This window comes from Panulirus ornatus, chromosome 12, assembly GCF_036320965.1.
Source record: "Panulirus ornatus isolate Po-2019 chromosome 12, ASM3632096v1, whole genome shotgun sequence".
Lineage (NCBI taxonomy): Eukaryota > Metazoa > Arthropoda > Malacostraca > Decapoda > Palinuridae > Panulirus > Panulirus ornatus.
In genome coordinates, this window is record NC_092235.1 from 68,726,045 (window position 1) to 68,748,622 (window position 22,578).

Sequence of the window (22,578 nt, forward strand, 5' to 3'; positions counted from 1 at the left end):
GAGCCTAATATGGGTCAAAGCTTTCAAAACCTCCCAACTCAATCTTATTGGTATTAGGTCTATATAGTCTTCCACTGTGAAAACACACATTAATTGCCATATATAACATTCTCTACAATTATTTCTTTTGAGTCCCAAAACCTAATGGCTCCTTTTTAACCGACATGGTGGTACTTCCGATGATTTTATGGAAAGTTTTGGAATATCTTCCTTATAGATAATATTCTTCTCAGAGTTTCTATTCCTCTTTTCTATATATCTATCTATCTATATCTCTGATGCCTGCTCCAGCTAGAATGCCCTCAAGGGGGTGGCCATGAAATTAGTTTCCATAAATAGTGAACTCCAATGCTGCTTCATAGCCTCTTGTGCCTCACCTTTAATAGGCCACTGGCAGAGGGCAAGTCTAACACAGTTTGCAGAAGCACCTACCAAATTTTCCTATTGACTACTATCCAATGCTCCTACCCACTACTTCTACCTAATGGTTCTACTTAATGCTCTTTTCTTTTATCTATTTATTTTATTATACTGTGTCGCTGTCTCCTGCATTAGCAAGGTAGCGCAAGGAAACAGGCAAAAGAATGGCCCAACCCACCTACATACACATGCATATACATACACGTCCACACAGGCACTTATACATACCTATACATTTCAACATATATATACATACCCAGACATATACATATATACACATGTACATAATTCATACCTGCTGCCCCCATTCATTCCCATTGCCACTCCGCCACACGTGAAATGACAACTCCCTCCCTCCGCATGCGCACAAGGTAGTGCTAGGAAAAGACAACAAAGGCCACACTCGTTCACACTCAGTCTCTAGCTCTTTTCTTATCTTGCCATAATCATTCCTTGCTCTCTTATACCTTTCAAATACTGATTGGTTCTAGTGCAGCCTATACTTCAGTGCTGTAGGTTTCATGTTGCCCGTGCTGTCTCAGTTTAAAAAAGAATTGATAATTCTTCTACATATAAAAAAGAATTAATAATTCTTTTACATATACATATATATCAGAGACTTAGTGGACAAAACTGGTGAATCTCCTGGTCCCAGGTGATACATGCTTGTGAGACTGGTGTCTGCAAGCAGAAACAACTTTATGCCATACTAAAGCTATGGTATACCGGATCCCCTCTGCAAGGGGGACAGGAACTCATGTTGAATGATTCAGGTGTCTTGTGTCCAGGCCTCAATCACTCACCCTCACCTGTCCAATGACTGACCCAGAGGTGGCTCAACAAAACCTGAAGTCACCACCACACAGAGGAACTGATGAGGGCCTTACCTTATTCTGTCTCCCTGAATGGTTGTTTCCATCAGGTTCTGTACAGATTTTCCAGGCTTCCTCTGCAAGGTGAGGCAAACTGTCTGGATTCATCAGTTGGCTTGCAAGATTTGTACAATCTGTTAATACGCAGACACACGTTGCTGGGGAGAGACACCCTGTTGAACCTGAGGCTCCTGGTGTTGCCCAGCCTCATAATGAAAGAAGTGTTCTGTCATCCCCAGACAAAACACAAACCCACTATAGGTGTTGTTCCCCTTGCAGTGCTGATTCATAATGATGGTCATAACTCATAGGACCAGGATTGCTGCCTCTGCCAGCATTACCATCACACGTTAACTTACTAACATTATACATTATCTTCTCCAACATTTGACATTCTCACCAATACTAGACCAACTTCAACCCTTAAATTTCATATTAACATGACATATGTAGATATAGATATAAATATAATGTTCCCAGGTAATGTTAAGAGAATGTGTGAGGTCACCAGCCTCTCCCAAAGTCTGATGACTACACCTCAATGAGGTCACCAGCCTCTCTCCAAGGCTGATATATACCCTCTCTCTCAAAGGCACTATCTTATCCCCTCTCCAGCAAGGCTGGTTATACTGACCCTTTCCCAAGTTGGCTGCTGTCCCTCTTCTCTTCAAGATTGTTTACTACCCCTTTTCCCCTAGGTTAATGATTAATCCCATCGCCACTCCTCAGGAATGGTTACTAACCCTCTCCTCAAGGTTGGTCAATGCCCCTTCCCCTCAAGGTTGGTTACTGCCACCTCTCCCTAACGTTGGTTACTGCCACTTTTCCCCAAGGTTGGTTACTGCTCCCTATCCCGAAGGTTGGTGACTGCTCCCTCTGCCTCTGCCCAAGGTTGCTAACTTTCCCCTCTCTCCAAGTTTGGTGACTGCATCTCCATAAGATTTGTACTGCCCCCTCCTCTCTCCAATATTGGTAACTGCACCCTCTTCCTTAGGTTGGGTATTGGTCCCTCTACTTCTCAAGATTGGTTATTGTCTCCTCTCCATGGGTGGTTACAATCCCTCTCCCTCTCCCTCTCCCCAAGGCTGATCAGCAGAGTTTCTATTATTCGACATAACAGCAAATTATAACTACCGTGATGTGTAATCAATGAATCATTGCAATGCGATGTGTCCAGTAACGCAACGATATTCTTCCCCTAGACGATAAAGTTATAACTAAATTGTTACTGTGAAGGGACAAAGTAAGTTTCAAGGTTTGTGCTGGGGTCGCATAGTATATGACCGTCATGAAGATGAAACCTAAGAAACATTGAACGTAGGACATCACAGATCAGGTATATTGTCTTTGCATGTAACCGAGGAAATGTCCCCTGACTAATGAGTTTGAATGAAACTAACTGAGGGTCACAAACTTCTGTCTTTCTAGATCATTGACTGTACATGTAAGACGATTTCATCATCAGCACAGCTTAAGCTGAATAAATTAATGTCAGCTCCGTTTACACTTCATGAGTTGTTTACCGCACTCATAAAGATCTGAATTTCTAGGACTGAAGTGTAATGCTTCGTTTAGTTTTAGTTATAAATCCCAATAATCAAACGGGCTGATTAATATCGTAAATCTACTTTTCCTGGTCGCAAAGAAAATAGGTTAACTTAGTAATGGAGTTTTTAAAATTTGTTTTCTAAATTTGGACAAGATTCGCGGCCTGAAAAATCCCTAAATAACTGTCGTGATTTTCGGTATATATTTTTTCATTACTTTAGATTTTCAAAGTATCACAGGTGATATACATTTTAGTGGATGAGGATCTGGGATCTATATTTTGTTTTGTGGATAATTATGATTTCATCTCGGAGGAAAATACATGTATTATATATTTCCTATTTATTCACAACCTGTCATTGCAGCCTACCAATTTAAAGTTATCAAGTTAATATTCACATAAATGAAGTCTTTCTGTATGGTGTTCAATAAGTCAAAGAAATTTTATGGCCCACTGGCCTTTTTTTGTTTTTGAGATATCATCATAGTATTATTGATTCTGCTGAACTGATGTCTGGGTTTGAATATTGCCTTTCTGAATATTTACCATGTCAGTAATCCTTAATGTGATTATATAGTCGAATTTTCATCCTTAATCGCTCGCCACGTGCCTTTCCAAGCTCCATTTTAAATGATATATGGTTAACATGCAAGATAAAGGTCTTCATTGTCAATTTCTATCTGTAAAAGAAAACATCTGTGCTTTCACGTAGTGTTTTTACCTTTATATCATTAAATACACAAAGAATTATAATGTTAATACCAGTGATGATCTATACAAATTGGATAACTTAATTGTTGATAAAATTTGTAAACTAATAAGATTATGAGACGCTCGTTGTCTATCTCGGACAATCGCATGTTTACCACATGGCGTCGTAGCTTCGTCTCTTCGATGTATCTCAACTGACTGTTAGATTTCCCTCTTGTGTCTCCCCTGATGATGTGATTATTACACGAAAGTGCACTTGGGAACTTATCGTGTTTTTTCCCCGTGGACTCATAGGGATATATATATATATATATATATATATATATATATATATATATATATATATATATATATATATTTTTATTTATTTATTATACTTTGTCGCTGTCTCCCGCGTTTGCGAGGTAGCGCAAGGAAACAGACGAAAGAAATGGCCCAACCCACCCCCATACACATGTATATACATACGTCCACACACGCAAATATACACACCTACACAGCTTTCCATGGTTTACCCCAGACGCTTCACATGCCCTGATTCAATCCACTGACAGCACGTCAACCCCGGTATACCACATCGCTCCAATTCACTCTATTCCTTGCCCTCCTTTCACCCTCCTGCATGTTCAGGCCCCGATCACACAAAATCTTTTTCACTCCATCTTTCCACCTCCAATTTGGTCTCCCTCTTCTCCTCGTTCCCTCCACCTCCGACACATATATCCTCTTGGTCAATCTTTCCTCACTCATTCTCTCCATGTGCCCAAACCATTTCAAAACACCCTCTTCTGCTCTCTCAACCACGCTCTTTTTATTTCCACACATCTCTCTTACCCTTACGTTACTTACTCGATCAAACCACCTCACACCACACATTGTCCTCAAACATCTCATTTCCAGCACATCCATCCTCCTGCGCACAACTCTATCCATAGCCCACGCCTCGCAACCATACAACATTGTTGGAACCACTATTCCTTTAAACATACCCATTTTTGCTTTCCGAGATAATGTTCTCGACTTCCACACATTCTTCAGGGCTCCCAGAATTTTCGCCCCCTCCCCCACCCTATGATCCACTTCCGCTTCCATGGTTCCATCCGCTGCCAGATCCACTCCCAGATATCTAAAACACTGGATCTGGCAGCGGATATATATATATATATATATATATATATATATATATATATATATATATATATATATATATATATATATATATATATAATTTTCTTTTATATATATTTTTTTATTTTTTATTTTTTCAATTTTTCCAAAAGAAGGAACAGAGAAGGGGGCCAGGTGAGGATATTCCCTCAAAGGCCCAGTCCTCTGTTCTTAACGCTACCTCGCTAATGCGGGAAATGGCGAATAGTTAAAAAAAAAGAATATATATATATATATATATATATATATATATATATATATATATATATATATATATATATATATATGTATGTTCATACATATTCGCCATTTCCCGTGTTAGCGAGGTTAAGAGCAGAGGACTGAGCCTTAGAAAATCCTCACTTGGCCCCCTTCTCTCTTCCCTTTTTGGAAATGTAAAACCAAACTCCCCAAACTCGAGTCACCCTCCCGCTTACGCTCTGGACATCACCCATCAACACAAAACGAGAAACATCGTTTCAACATATCCCAAGATCCTTCATACTCACGACGCATCTTCAAAAAAAAAGAAAAACACGAAAACTTACATCTCAATTGCTCTACATGATCTGTCAAACAGATGCACACACGTCACAACACTTCATTACCTAAAGTTCTAAGCGGTAGACTTGGCCAGCTTCCTGGGTGCTGCAGGAGCCTCATATGATAGAAGAGACTCCTGGGGAAGGAATCAAGAATATAACTCATAATCTTTCAACTGACACTATTGGCGTTGTCAGTCGAGTAATAATGATATGGGTCGCTCTTTGTTCGGCCGGACCGTGGGTGACACTTATATCATTAATGGTTCTGAGAATATTCAAGCGGCGAGGAAGGATATTGTTGCCAGTCGCGTAGGTTCTTAAATGCCGTTTAGAATTTAGATCGTGGGGGCCTCTGTAGCGCCATGAAAATGTTGATAATTCTGGACGGTTCCTACACAAATCTCTCCTTCCCCAGGCCCTATGACACGTCCCACGAGTCTGCTCTAGTCAACTGCTGCTTAGCCACATTATTGATGTATACACACCAGTTTGTATACCACTGTTACTTAGGGTTTCTCTTTCCTACCCGTACACCATATGTGGATATATCTCATTCCAGAGGGAACACAAGAGATACTTTCACTGGTCGTGCTGCATACCGCCACAAGCCAATAACATTTGACGCTGGGCACCACACTCCAGTGCCCCGGTTCCTCTGCTGTGGCTGCAGCAAGTTAACTACCCCTGGATTTCCACCTTCATATGAAGGTGGTCCACAACCCCACCTACCGAAAATTAATCTGGATTGCTCTTTTTAAAGACCGAACTTATCCTGCAGGGCCACGATGGACGACTTCAGATCAGCAGAAACCCAGGCTGCCTTTCACCTGTTCCTTATAGTATCCGTGCCACATACCTCTACTGCGTCACTAACAAGATCACTAAATATTTACGAGTTTAGGGTCTATCCTACTTTTACCTATATATATATATATATATATATATATATATATATATATATATATATATATATATATATATATATATATATATATATATATATATATATATATATATATATATTCCTATGAGTCCACGGGGAAAATGAAACACGATAAGTTCCCAAGTGCACTTTCGTGTAATAATCACATCATCAGGGGAGACACAAAAGAGAAATATAAGTCAGTTGATATACATCGAAGAGACAATCTTGGACAATCGTATGTTCACCAAATGGCGTCCTAGCTTCGTGGTGGGGGACTGAGGATTTCCTCTCCAAGGCTCAGTCCTCTGTTCTTAACGCTACCTCGCTAACGCGGGAAATGGCGAATATGTATGATATATATATATATATATATATATATATATATATATATATATATATATATATATATATATATATATATATATATATATATATGCCTCCTTCACGGTGTTGTACCACCTGGTATTTCATATACCTAGTCATCATTAGCATCAATTCCGTTCGTGTTAGCCTGGGATTGTGAGCCCGTCCAGCTTCTCACCTCACGAACACACCTGCTCAAGGACTCACGTCCAGCGTTCTGAGGTGAAACATTAACTTCCACAACAGTGAAAGTACTTCTTAATCTTCCGCCTGGCATATCTACTTGACCGGTGAAGCGAGAGTGCTGACTTCGCTCATACTTCCGGCCACATGCAAGACATTTCCATGATGTACTGATACTGTATAAGGTATGATCGTGACTGGTAGTGTGAGAACAATTACTGAACCGATCGCAGGCGAACAAGGTGGGTATACCACTTGGGCACCACTTGGGCCCAGTTTTATAGTTAACTTCACCAGTGTCTTATGAGATCTTGCACAGTTCGGTAGTAACTACTATAAAACCATCAATGATAAGTGTTGAAATTATTAGGAACCTTCTCGTTCGTGTGTAACTGCAAACACTGCAAGGGAAATTCTAAAATTCCTTCTAGAGCGACGTACATTAAGCACCTTCCCCTTGGATCATCAGATTGCGATGGTCATCTGTCACTTCAGGTTATCGTCAACATATTGCTCGTGTTTACATTTTCTGCTTTATCTTTTGATATACAGTGTTATCGCCGGTCGTGACCTTATCGCTGCTTGAGCTGTGATAACCTACACTTAAGACCCAAGAGTTTAATGGAAATGCATCGCTGGGGCTGTGGAAGAAAAGGATGTGATGATGTCAACATTTGCATGAGAATCCAGGTATGTGCTCTCTGACCATGTGTCCTTTGGCAACACACTTGGCGATTTTTTTTTTTTTTTTTTGGTTTCATGAACTCCTGGTTACAGGATACTAGCAACACCCCAAGTTGGGGCACCACAGTACACAACGTGGTAGAAGAATGGCGGGTGTGGTGAAGGTTTGGACCCTGATATACTCATTAGATCAAGCGAGAGGGCCTGAACCTTCTTCCATGTGTTTGCCATAATGAAAGTTTAGAGAAGAGGCTCATTTCCAATAGGAAGACATTATTAATCACGTAGAATTATTTTTTCTACAAGGGAAAATATGCTTCAGTTTTGTGAATAGCTTATGCCATTCCGCCTTTGACTGCTGACGTTTGTCCTAGGCGGATAAGGTATCAGTGAAGTGTTACAGACAATGTACATATCCAGCCACCTTCATCTTCCCGAGAGAAGGTCGGTACGTCTCCTTGGAGGACTGGTCCAATGGCAATGTCGTAATCCATCAGGGTGGAATTCCCCGTCCCCTCCCAAAGTCAGTGTCCATATTGCTCCTCATTTTCAAACGTTGATTTCTATCAGGTATATTTTTTCTTCCCCATATCACATTCAGTATTCTACGTTCATTTAGCTTCCATCACATCAGCATAATGCTTGTTTATGGGGGGAAGGGGGGGGGGGACGGGCTATAGTGGTGCTGTACCTGCATTGGTCGCCCACTAGACTAACCTTGAATAAAAACCACAGTATCCAGCATACGCCAGCCATGCACTGCACTTACTTGTTTTCACCCAAAAAGATCTCATTGGTTTCAAAGACCTACGTTATTCAGGATCATACTTCCTCAAGATTTGATCATTGTATTTTGCTCTTGGTTACACAAAAGTGTGTGTATATATATATATATATATATATATATATATATATATATATATATATATATTTTATTTATTTATCATACTTTGTCGCTGTCTCCCGCGTTTGCGAGGTAGCGCAAGGAAACAGACGAAAGAAATGGCCCAACCCCCCCCCCCCCATACACATGTATATACATACGTCCACACACGCAAATATACATACCTACACAGCTTTCCATGGTTTACCCCAGACGTTTCACATGCCTTGATTCAATCCACTGACAGCACGTCAACCCCGGTATACCACATCGCTCCAATTCACTCTATTCCTTGCCCTCCTTTCACCCATATATATATATATATATATATATATATATATATATATATATATATATATATATATATATATATATATGTATATATATATATATATATATATATATATATATATATATATATATATATATATATATATATATATATATATATATATATATAGTTTACAGTGTCTCCGACCGCCATACCTTAACCGTTAAGTTTGCAGGCCAACCCACAGGGCGTCGCTATCATTACAAGACACAATATCCGATTCTTTGTCTTTATTGTAGAAAAAAAGCTATGAATCGCGTTTATCGTGCGTGCCACTACTAGGACACGGCTTTAACAGGAGAGTTACTTCGCTGAGGTCCTGTATTGCTAATGTAGGATATCTTCTTTCCCGAACCTTTTCTCCGAGGCCACATTCCTCCTAACAATGTTCTTCATGGACATAAAGTCCCTTTAAGAAAATGAAGTGGGACACTTTCCCCTTCCTTTTATAATTTTCACTATTTGCAAAGCATGCAAGAACTTTGTTCATCCTGTGGAGGTGATGAGGAAGGTAAGAATCACTTTTAAGACATTTTCTGGAGGAGGAATTGGGGGGGGGGGGGAAATGCTGGGAATGTCCAGTGTTAAGAATGTCCCTACCCCGTTTTGTAAACGCTTTCACTATCCTGCATCTCGATGGTTGTTGTCCACTGTCATTTTGGGTCAGAAATATCAACGTAAGATTTTCCACTGCGGCCAATATCCATTATTATTGTTTATCTTCGGTAACCAGCGAGAGTAAACGAATGCGAGTGAACCTTGGCCTTGCGGTTGACCTGGGGACTGGATCGTCTGACCTAGATGGCAGCCCACACAATCCTGGCCCCTCCTGCAGCTACAACCCGCTCCAACCCCTCACATTCACCCCCCCCCCCCCCCCCGACCTTGCCGTTGAAGCTACCCCACCCCATACACTGCCCTCAATTCCACACACTGCCCTCCCCAACCTCACATATTGCTCCCCAGTCGTACATACTGTTCCCTGAATCCCAATCACCGTATCCCTAGCCGCACACACTGCCAATCCCCACATCCAAACCTCCGCAACCTCACACTCTTCCCACCCCATGCACTGCCCTCCTTACATACTGATCAATCCCAGTCCTAGACATTACCCCATTCCAAATCCACAAACTATCCTGCCACATACACCTCACCCCGAGCCCTACACTCAGCCTTCCGTAGTATAGTGGTTGGCGTCATTCATTGCAGTATGCGCATGGACTTGTCGGGTTTCGATTCATCGGCGCGGCAATTAGCCCACTACCAACCTAGCTGTTCATCCTCTCCTCAGGTCTAGTCGATCTGTGGGTACCTGGCTGAGGCTGAGTGTGTGTATGTATACATACAAGAGTAAAGACATGGAACATATACACGAGGTTAAGAGATGGGAGCAACGAGTGTAGTACTCTCCGTAGCATAAATAGTAAATGCTGCTCACAGCCCCACACACCGCTCCCCTAACCCAACACACTGCTCCCCCCAGCCCTTCACACTGCTCCAGCCCCACACACTGCTCCCTAGCACCACACACTGCTCCCCTAGCCTACACACTGCTCCCCCAGCCCCAAACACTGCGTCCCACATCCTGTTCTATTGTACATTACAACAGGGGCGTAATCACTTGGGCAGAGGAGGCAGTCCCCTATTCAAGCCATAAAGTGTACAATAAACTTAATGATGAACTATATTTTTACGATCATTTCAACCCTTTAGTCTCTCGAAAGGTAAGATAAATGTATATGTATGTTCACTTTCGCTTCAGGAATGTACACCATAGACCAACGAAGCAAATATCCGTTTCACCACGTTAATAATTACGAAATTTTCTTTGTCTGCAAAAGCGTTAAATGTTGCATCGAGCAAAACGCCACAATAGTGTCAGCCGTTTTATGTTGTCAAATATCATATATTAATCTTCGTACATATATGGTCGCTAGACTCAAATTTACTTCTCTTTAACAATTTTCTTCAGTTTCATGAAATTTTAACAACTACTAGTGACTAAATTGAACGGCAAAGTTATTAAAAAAGTGCTAAGAGAATTCGTAACCCTCCCCTACCCAAGGACAAAGCCCCACACCTGGACACCTTAACAAACTTCTCTCGTCTCGGAGATACCCCAGTGAAATTATCATGAGTAAAACCATTACACCTGGTCATTAGACCTAGTTAGTCATTCCACAACAACAGCGGCAGCAGTTGGCAACGAAAACGGTATAAGATTCATCATAATGACACCAAAATCAAAATTCGCAGCGATAATGAGAACATTAGGGTGTAACTATCTAGAGTTTTAGCACCGTTAATGATTTTGCACAGTTCTCAATTCTACGCAGTGTTAGTCAAACAATAATAAAATCTTAACGTACGATGAACCATAGAAACAGACAGATAGATGCAGTAATTGTCGAAGTGTCTCAATGCAAAGGTATGGCAGGCGGAGGATCCAGTGTGGTACCATTTCCGTGAGGGTACGAAAGTTAACATCATTACTGTAACTGTGTTGTATTCAATGAAATGTGATTTAGGTTCACATACTTAAGTCATTATGTGTACCGGAAACTGTAATTGGTGCTAGGAAGGAGTACCTAAAGTTAGTGTGCCGAAGGGCGGAAACCTGAGTAGCAAAGTTTAGGAACGACAGGCTGAGCCGCTGAACGGCGGCAGTGATCGTGCAAACATTGTAGTGAGTGAACGTGTTCGACTCTCGCTCCCTGTACCCCGACGTCAACACCTTGTCCTTGTAGTACCAGGTGCGCCTCTCTCTTCGCTGTCTTGAAGTTATGTTTACACAGAACACTTCATGTTGTTGTGATGTGAAAAAGCAGAGTCACTGGCCAGTGGAAGTTATGATGTGCGTAAGTGTTACAGTATATCTTGGCCAGGGTTCGACACACTAGATTCGAATTGAATCATCTTGGGTCATAAGTACTTCATGTGTTTTATTTCGCGTCATGGTACCTATAGTAAGTCCCTTTACGAAAATCATCGTGCAATTAGATTAACATCGGCAATAGATAAAGTTATCGAAAACATCACTTAGGTTGAAGTTATAGATTTCTGTTGAATAGCTGGTAGAGGCTGGAGATGAAATGCTCCTGGGTCAGTGGGACAGGGAGCACATCATCACAGCTCTGGGACTCAGCAAAGGTCTCCACCACAGTTGAGACAGCAAATTTTCCCACCACAGCTTAGACACAGCAAGATAGTTCATAGAGTAAAAAGTGGTCGAGGCGGGAGCCGTGTTGGTCGATTTAGACCTTGAGAAGGGTAAAAAATTGTCATTTGTCCTCATGATTCGCTAAACCTTCCCTCTTCTGGCAACAAGTTGTGACAATAATGACTTGTTAGTAGTTTGCTGTGGCCACACCTCAGTGTGAAGCCACACCTTGTACCCCTGCCGGAGGACCTAGCGACAGGCGGACAACTTGGCCTCTAACATAAGACGCACTTTCCCCGGTCCTGCTGACCGCCTCGGGTTCGGACCCTCGTCCAGTATCAGTGGATGCAGTGAAAGTCATACTGTCACTGCGTCGGGAGCACATCCTACCTGCATGATTGTCAGTGTCACTGGCAGGACCACTCACCCTGCAGTGCTGAGGTGTGGCCCATCATCACCTTTACGGATTCCCTAGCTTTTCCCCTTAGGTCATTTCTCTTAATTTTGGTACCATTTCTTACTCGTTCTACACTGTCATACAACTTAAATCATTGTATGCTGTCTACGTTGAATATGTGCGTGGGTGTGTTAACTTGTGTTGTTATGCGTCATAATGGATGTGCGTTTTGTGTGTACATATGTCTGTAAGTAGAGTTATATTGTCATTATTTCATGTGACATTGTTTCACTCATATGCCCGCCCGGGTTCGAATCCTTGGCGCGACAGTCGTCCGACAGCCAACTCAGCTGTTTATCTTCCCTTGAGGTTGGTCGATGAATTATCTGGCTTAGGCTGTGATGTGTGTGTGTACAGAATTCTAAACCTGGCACATACACATACAAGGTTAAGAAACGGGACACGTCGAGTGTACAACTCTCTTCCCGTAATACACAAATGATGATCAGAGTAATAATGGCACAAATTGCTTATTGACAGAGAAACATCAGAATAGATTGTTAAACATGAGTGAATAAAAAAAAAGTCAGATTCTTATCAAGATAAGATAGTAAGACTGACAAATGTGAGCTCAGGAGTCTCTTTACTTCATAGCGTTACTCTTGAGATTAATTTCACCGATTGTATCTTGGACACAATCGGTGAGTGAACTTACATGTTTGTGTGTGTATGCAAATTTTGACGCACAGGTCATTTGATGGACGATACGACTTCATTGCTGTACATTTGTTCATTGAATTTTATCAACCACGTATGTGTGTGTGTGTGTGTGTGTGTGTTACCGGATTCCGCCTGCTTGAGGCTACACCGCAAGTAAAGTCACCTTTGGAAACGCCCTGTCGTTATCAGATGACGAAAATACATATCCGTCAAATAACTCGATTCAAAAGAGTTCATTCTGTCCCTTGCTACTAAGTGGAGCGCAGTCTTGGATCTGAAGAAGTCTTTTGGTAGTGGGTCCTGGGGTTATAGCATTTGTTTTGACTCCTGTTCTACCAAGCTTCCGTTTGCAGGGCTTCATAGGCTGTTGGTTTAGTGATAAAAGGAACCTCGCTGGCTCCGTCAGCCTTACATTCATCATGGACAATCCAAGTTGTGGCAGTGACTAATGGATGATATAAAGTTCCCGTTAAAGTTGGTCGTTGAGCTTGGCTGCGGAACCTAAGCTATGGGCATGGATGGGAAGCCTGATGTTTGCGCGTGTGGAAGGTAACCGTTGAGTCAGGCTGTGGAGCCTAGAGGAAACATTTCTGATATGTTGAAGGACGATTCCTCCTGCCTGCGTCTGAGGGTGGGAGCAACTAACAGCTTTCACCAGTGCTCGGCGCGCGGTGTTGCCATTCGTGCAGATGTTGCATGTGATGATATACCATCTTTACAGATGTTCGTTTCCATATCATGAAGTGTAGTTGACATGTTTACTTGTTTTACAACTTGCACTTTCATATTTGCATCATATAATCCTTGAGATGTTAGCTTTCTCAGATTAGCCACTTTCTTAAGTGGATTTGGGTCAGTCGATTAGGTGAATGTAGAAGTGGTAGGTTCTACTTTGAAACGTATTATAAGATCTTTTCAAAATAACTTGTTATACAGATTACCCCTGACTGTAGAAGGAAAGTATGTGCAACTTTCAGACTAGTTTTCACCGATGGAGCACGTTTAGTGGTTTGGTCACCACCTTTCTGTACTGGTATATATATTTTTTGTCTTAAACGTAAATACTGTAAAAGACTTGCAGGTGAACAACTGGATTTTTCTATTATCGTTATAATGTAAACTCTTGTGACATCTGAGTCCTGGTTGTTACACGTACGTGACGTAAATTATGGTTATAATGGCTTCATTAGTCGTGCAACAGTGAAAACCGCAGTTTGCTGGGGACAGCCAACCATCACGTGACCATTTCAGGCAGTTGGCATCGGGTCATTTAGTAATGTGATCATTGTCTCTTGCAAAGATAATTATTGTTAGAAGTTTTATTTATTTATTTGAATATATTTTCTCTTTACATTTATCTCGCTTTCCAGTATAGAAAAATCTCGAGCTTCTCTAGATGATCGACACTGCTTCAAGTTGTGATCCTGATCACATCTTTTGACGATGGTGGTTAACCTTGTCTTGATGACTTGTCTAATCAGGATAACAATCAATTACGTCCAGCCATCAGCATCTTGCTAGGTCGTGTTGACGGTTTCTGAATCAGAATTACTGAGATAACCAAGTATAGGATCTTAACCTTGGTCTCTATCACAGGAAAATTATTATATATACTCTGCAAATAGATAAAATTAATATCTATCTGGTTATGCTTACAGTCGTCTGTAAATTTATATCTGTGGAGACCGACGTTTTCTTGTAGAACCTTCACTATAATATATGAGAAAAAAAAAATTCATTCGTTCCTGATGAAAAGGCTTGCGTGTCAGAGGGGTGTGCGGGGGTAATTTGTCAAAACAACTGTGGGAAGATATCTTGAAATTGCTCATGTTCCTCAAGCACCTTCGCCAACATAGTCAGCGTTAAATGTGAATTCCGCTCGTCACCTTTGGGGATGGGGGAGAAAGAATATTTTCCACGTATTCCATGCGTGTCGTAGAAGGCGACTAAAAGGGGAGGGAGTGTGAGCTGGAAATCCTCCTCTCTCATTTTCAATTTTCCAAAAGAAGGAACAGAGGAGGCCAAGTGAGAATATTCCCTCTACGGCTCAGTCCTCTGTTCTTGACGCTCCCTCGCTAATGCGGGAAATGGCAAATGGTATGAATATACATATATATATATATATATATATATATATATATATATATATTTTTTTTTTTTTTTTTTTTTTCATACTATTTGCCATTTCCCGCATTAGCGAGGTAGCGTTAAGAACAGAGAACTGGGCCTTAGAGGGAATATCCTCACCTGACCCCCTTCTCTCTTCCTTCTTTTGGAAAATTAAAAAAAAAAAAACAAGAAAGGGGAGGATTTCCAGCCAACAGCTCCCTCCCCTTTTAGTCGCCTTCTACGACACGCAGGGAATACGTGGGAAGTATTCTTTCTCCCCTATCCCCAGGGATAATATATATATATATATATATATATATATATATATATATATATATATATATATATATATATATATATATATATATATATCATCAAACACATTCAACAAACCTTCAAAATACTCACTCCATCTCCTTCTCACATCACCACTACTTGTTATCACCTCCCCATTTGCGCCCTTCACTGAAGTTCCCATTTGCTCCCTTGTCTTACGCACTTTATTTACCTCCTTCCAGAACATCTTTTTATTCTCCCTAAAATTTAATGATACTCTCTCACCCCAACTCTCATTTGCCCTTTTTTTCATCTCTTGCACCTTTCTCTTGACCTCCTGTCTCTTTCTTTTATACATCTCCCTCTCAATTGCAAATATAGGCAGATATAGGGTGTTTTGGTCGAGGTGGTGTGCAAAGTGAGAGGGTTAGGGAAAATGATTTGGTAAACAGAGAAGAGGTAGTGAAAGCTTTGCGGAAGATGAAAGCCGGCAAGGCAGCAGGTTTGGATGGTATTGCAGTGGAATTTATTAAAAAAGGGGGTGACTGTATTGTTGACTGGTTGGTAAGGTTATTTAATGTATGTATGACTCATGGTGAGGTGCCTGAGGATTGGCGGAATGCGTGCATAGTGCCATTGTACAAAGGCAAAGGGGATAAGAGTGAGTGCTCAAATTACAGAGGTATAAGTTTGTTGAGTATTCCTGGTAAATTATATGGGAGGGTATTGATTGAGAGGGTGAAGGCATGTACAGAGCATCAGATTGGGGAAGAGCAGTGTGGTTTCAGAAGTGGTAGAGGATGTGTGGATCAGGTGTTTGCTTTGAAGAATGTATGTGAGAAATACTTACAAAAGCAAATGGATTTGTATGTAGCATTTATGGATCTGGAGAAGGCATATGATAAAGTTGATAGAGATGCTCTGTGGAAGGTATTAAGAATATATGGTGTGGGAGGAAAGTTGTTAGAAGCAGTGAAAAGTTTTTATCGAGGATGTAAGGCATGTGTACGTGTAGGAAGAGAGGAAAGTGATTGGTTCTCAGTGAATGTAGGTTTGCGGCAGGGGTGTGTGATGTCTCCATGGTTGTTTAATTTGTTTATGGATGGGGTTGTTAGGGAGGTAAATGCAAGAGTTTTGGAAAGAGGGGCAAGTATGAAGTCTGTTGGGGATGAGAGAGCTTGGGAAGTGAGTCAGTTGTTGTTCGCTGATGATACAGCGCTGGTGGCTGATTCATGTGAGAAACTGCAGAAGCTGGTGACTGAGTTTGGAAAAGTGTGTGGAAGAAGAAAGTTAAGAGTAAATGTGAATAAGAGCAAGGTTATTAGGTACAGTAGGGTTGAGGGTCAAGTCAATTGGGAGGTGAGTTTGAATGGAGAAAAACTGGAGGAAGTGAAGTGTTTTAGATATCTGGGAGTGGATCTGGCAGCGGATGGAACCATGGAAGCGGAAGTGGATCATAGGGTGGGGGAGGGGGCGAAAATCCTGGGGGCCTTGAAGAATGTGTGGAAGTCGAGAACATTATCTCGGAAAGCAAAAATGGGTATGTTTGAAGGAATAGTGTTTCCAACAATGTTGTATGGTTGCGAGGCGTGGGCTATGGATAGAGTTGTGCGCAGGAGGATGGATGTGCTGGAAATGAGATGTTTGAGGACAATGTGTGGTGTGAGGTGGTTTGATCGAGTGAGTAACGTAAGGGTAAGAGAGATGTGTGGAAATAAAAAGAGCGTGGTTGAGAGAGTAGAAGAGGGTGTTTTGAAGTGGTTTGGGCACATGGAGAGGATGAGTGAGGAAAGATTGACCAAGAGGATATATGTGTCGGAGGTGGAGGGAACAAGGAGAAGAGGGAGACCAAATTGGAGGTGGAAAGATGGAGTGAAAAAGATTTTGTGTGATCGGGGCCTGAACATGCAGGAGGGTGAAAGGAGGGCAAGGAATAGAGTGAATTGGAGCGATGTGGTATACCGGGGTTGACGTGCTGTCAGTGGATTGAATCGGGGCATGTGAAGCGTCTGGGGTAAACCATGGAAAGCTGTGTAGGTATGTATATTTGCGTGTGTGGACGTATGTATATACATGTGTATAGGGGGGGTTGGGCCATTTCTTTCGTCTGTTTCCTTGCGCTACCTCGCAAACGCGGGAGACAGCGACAAAGTATAATAAAAAAAAAAAAATATATATATATATATATATATGTATATATATATATATATATATATATATATATATATATATATACATATATATATATATATATATATATATATATATATATATATATATATTTTTTTTTTTTTTTTTTTTTTTTTTATACTTTGTCGCTGTCTCCCGCGTTTGCGAGGTAGCGCAAGGAAACAGACGAAAGAAATGGCCCAACCCCCCCCCCCCCATACACATGTACATACACACGTCCACACACACAAATATACATACCTACACAGCTTTCCATGGTTTACCCCAGACGCTTCACATGCCTTGCTTCAATCCACTGACAGCACGTCAACCCCTGTATACCACATGACTCCAATTCACTCTATTCCTTGCCCTCCTTTCACCCTCCTGCATGTTCAGGCCCCGATCACACAAAATCTTTTTCACTCCATATATATATATATATATATCGGTGGTTTATAAATTCAACTCTCACTTTTTTTTCTCTCGAGTTCATCAAGCACACATGTGGGTTCGCTGGTAAGTACAGCGCTTCATGTAGCCAGTCTCGCCTTTCTCCCCAACATTCTTTTTATGGAAAAAACTAAAGTTCACAACAAATGTCACTCAACGACGCTTCACGTATTACGTTTCCAAACATTGTGTCTAGACGGGAGCAATAATTGGTGTGATCAGAGAGCAAGGGGAAGCGAGTCGATGTGTAGGATGGAGTAGGACTGACTTGTACCGTTCAAGGATTTCATGTTACCACGCCTTGCACCGTCGAGGAGCAACTTCATTATACCATACCATGAACCGTCAAGGACCAACTTTAAAGTACATATGTACGGTCAACGAGCAACTTTATAGTACCATGTCATGTACCGTCCAGGAACAGTTTCATGGTACAAAGCCGTTGAAAAAAACACTTGACATTTCTCTCTATAATCCTCATGTCTATGTAATTTATGAGATCATGTTCCTCATGCCATTGCTCTCTTCACCGTCGAAAGATTGCTCAAAACTTTCTCTCTGATCTAAATCTACATTCCATCTTGGCGTCGCTCACCTCCCCTTGCTCAACCTCCGCCTACCTGTGAAGTGTATGTCATGGTCTCAGACACCCCCCCCCCCCCCCAACTGCATAACGTCATGAACGAGGCTCCCCAACCCCACCCCTCCCACCCACCCCCAACAAAGCTAACACAGCTTAGCTTGTGTTTGGTACGAGACCTGTTCTCAGGCAACTGGTTCTCCCAGACACAGTTAATTATACTCAATCTTATCGGGGGATTTACTGACCATCTGGTTCAGCTTGCCTTCTTACTGTAAACAATAAAACCAAAATGGCATCAGCTTTCACCGATCAGACGTTACTGACGTGATACAGTTAAGAGAAAAAATGCGGAAGCTGGTAGCCTTGAAGAAACATGGCGCTACTGGGGCGTTGTGTAGCACGAAGACATTGGCGTGTGAGTACATGCCGCTAATTTACCACGTTTCTTGACTTCCACACTCTCATGATGGCTCTATTTATTCCTTTACTTACAAAGGCGGGTACAGTCAACAGTGGTTAGAGGGTGAAGCAGGTAAGACATGTTGCCGTAGAAACGTACCCACCTTCCTTGAATAGTTGTTGGGAGTACCTTGCGTCCGTATGGTTTTAATCCCGAACAGAATGCTTAAGTAAACTTAGAATCAATTTGACGCAACATCAAGTACTAGCCTCCAGTAGTGCCAACATGTACAGGCTTACCAGATACTCGTCATGGCTACCAACCGCTCGACGTAAACTGTCGTGGGCTTGCATTCTCGTACCCGAGTCGAGTCTTGGTAAGCAGGCAGGGTGAGTGCTTCTTATTGGCTGCTAGGAATGCAGCCCAGCCACAGCACCACCAGCCACAAGCAAACTAAAGTAAAAGTTGAACAAGTGTAGAACTAAAACTGATTTATTTGAACTGTAAGGGGAGGAATTTTTACTCTCATGTGTTTAAATGTCTGTACAGAACGGGGAAGAAGTTCAAGTCTCGGAGCCCCATTTCTTGAATGCTACTATAATGCAACATTTAAAACATTTGTATTATGTCGCCATTCGTAGTCTCATTACTTAGCTTGTTCCAATCAAACACTCCTCAAGTACTATAAAAGTACTTCTTTATATCTTGGTTTAATGCATTCTGCTTACTAAACATTTCCTTATCGATGCAATGAAATACGATTCTGATACTTGCCAGTTGACAGTTTGTCTTACAATTCTCTCAAGGTGGGACTCAGGCCACGGGTTAGGTACATTGTCGACCTCCAGTTTCCTCTTACATAGATTCCTGCAGCTTTTTTTCGGCTAGGTCATATTCAAAATGTGGCTATTTTCACTGTTTTTCCTATCCTCATAACTTGACATTTAACATTTAACCGGATTAAATTTCATCATCCATTTATCATACCCATTTTGGAGCTTGTCTGATTCCCGTATAAGTCGAAGCAGGACTCTTCCGTCTCTACTTCTCCCATGACCTTGGCAACACCGTCCGTAAAACATTTTCACGGATGAATCCAATCCTTCCAGCATGTTATTTACATGACGAGGAGGAATGATCCCAAGACCAAGTCTAACGACTCACCGCTAGTAACTTGCAGTGCACAGTCACATCGGAGGGGGCTCGGTCCTTGTTTACATCAGGCAATTCCTTTCCAGACCTACTTCACGGAACCGGCTTTGTGCTTGCATCAGCGATACTTCACACATCTCGTACTTTCCATTAGCCGGCCACTGGCTTAGGGGCCGGGTAGGGGAAACCACAAAGGGAGCACTGTGCTGATAGTAGCTCCAGACTCCCCGAGTCATGGGTCACCTCAGTCGTAGGCGTGACAGAACCTGTGCCTGCGGTGTGTCCACGTTACTCGGGAGTCGTCCCCACGACCACGACTACGTTTGGGGTTCCTCCTGGGGGTCTTCCCCATCTCCACAACCAGTATGGGTTACCCGCCCTTTCTCTGAAAGAATTGTCTTTCACGTGTGTGATTGATAAAAAAAATTGTATTCAAATATTTCATCTATTTTCAATATATATATATATATATATATATATATATATATATATATATATATATATATATATATATATATATATATATATATCTCACATACGAACGTCCAACAGCCAGGATGGAACCCGGGACCCCTGTGCCACAGGCGAGAATGCCACCGCTAGGCTATCCTACCGATAGCATTCCCGCCTGTGGCACAGGGGTCCCGGGTTCGATCCTGGCTGTTGGAGGTTTGTATGTTCTATGAAGGTGCGCGTTCCTATGCACTTTGTTCGTATATATATATATATATATATATATATATATATATATATATATATATATATATATATATATATATATATATATTATATATTCGCAATTTTCCGCGTTAGCGAGGTAGCGTTAAGAACAGGACTGAGCCTTAGAGGGAATATCCTCACTTGGCCTCCTTCTCTGTTCCTTCTTTGGATAATTAGAAATGAGAGGTGAGGATTTCCAGCCCCCCGCTACCTCTCCTTTCAGTCGCCTTCTACGACACGCAGGGAATACGTGGCAAGTATTCTTTCTCCCCTATCCCCAGGGCAGTGGCGTATCTAGGGTATGGCAGGTAGGGCAGGTGCCCTGGGCGCCACTTGAAGGGGAGAGCCACTCAACAGGTTTGCTTTTTGACATACGCTACCTGACTGATATTTTCAACAGTTTAGTTTTGTGAGATAAAAAAAAAAATTCGCTACTTTTCAAAGATAGTAATGTTTTGCTACTATCAGATGCATTACCGCTTCTGGTCACAATTTTGGTTAAATAAGTCTTTAAGTCTTCAAGAGTTTATATAAACTTAAGTTTGGCCTAACTTCAACAGTTTATAATTACACTATGAATTTTCAAATACATCTACTGTATGCACATTTTCAACTCAAACCAGGGGCACAATTTCAGTGCTTGCCATAAGCGCTATTTTCCATAGATACGCCCCTGAAAAGTTATAAGAAAGATTTTTCATGCTCAGTACAAATATGATGCTAAAATAACGTTTAGTGATCTTAAAGACATTTAATCAAGCTGTTAAATGAAGATAATTTTAAAATATTTCTGTTCCTTTACATTGTATTTACTGAGTATGTATAGAAGTGTTTGAAAATCTTATCTTTCAGTAATAAAACGAAAAATTTTTTCAGCTAAAAATACCCAGTACTATTACCTTTAATTTTTGACATTTTTCTCAAAGAAATAGATTTCCTTTAAAAACTCATCATAAGAAGTATTTGTCATGCTGAATACAAATCTGGTGTTAAAATATCGTTTAGTGGTCTTAATGCAATTCCTTTAAGCTGTTAATTGAAGTCAGTTATAAAATATTTTCTGTTCCTTTAGATCATATATACTAGGTATGTATCGGGAACTGATAACATTATGATATATTTTCCATGAATATTTTAAGTATAGAAGTGTTTAAATATCTCTTCTTTCAATTTTGAAACAAAAAGTTTTTGGAGCTGAAAAATACCCTGAACCTTCAATTTTTGGCATTTTTATCAGAAAAATAGATTTCCTTTAAAAACTCTTTATGAGAAGCATTTTTCATGCTGAATACAAATCTGGTGTTAAAATATCGTTTACTCGTCTTTATGACATTCACTCAAGCTGTTCTTTGAAGTCAATTTTAAAGTGTTTTCTGCTCCTTTGCGTAGTGTGTGTTGGGTATATGTCAGTAATTGAGATCATTATGATATATTTTCCATGATTATTTCTCGTATAGAAGTGTTTGAATATCTTGTGTTTCATTTTTAAAACAAAAAGTTTTTCAAGCTAAAAATTACCCTGAAGTATTACCTTGAATTTTTCGTATTTTTCTCAGAAAAATGAATTTCCTTTAAAAACTCATTATAAGAAGTATTTTTCATTTTGATTACAAATATGTTTTTTAAATAAGGTTTACTCCTCTTAATGACATTTAATCAAGTTGTTAAATGAAGTCAATTTCAAATATTTCTATTCCTTTGCATCGTATTTACTGAGTATAAGTCGGTAACTAAGAGCATTATGATATATTTTCCACGGTTATTTTAAGTATAGAAGTGTTTAAATATCTTGTCTTTCAATTT

At 40.8% G+C, this 22,578-nt stretch overlaps 1 protein-coding gene across 2 annotated transcripts in view; it reads left to right on the top strand.

Annotated features, from left to right (window-relative positions):
* Positions 1-11,250: 11,250 nt before the first annotated feature.
* Hgsnat (Heparan-alpha-glucosaminide N-acetyltransferase) overlaps positions 11,251-22,578 on the top strand; it is a 60,471-nt gene continuing 49,143 nt past the window's right edge. Inside the window, exon 1 of one of the 2 annotated variants that reach the window (XM_071668188.1) lies at positions 11,251-11,389. The gene's annotated coding sequence lies outside the window, so the exon portion shown is untranslated. Of the gene's footprint in view, positions 11,495-22,578 lie in introns of both variants that reach the window. The other variant, XM_071668189.1, reaches the window with a different exon arrangement.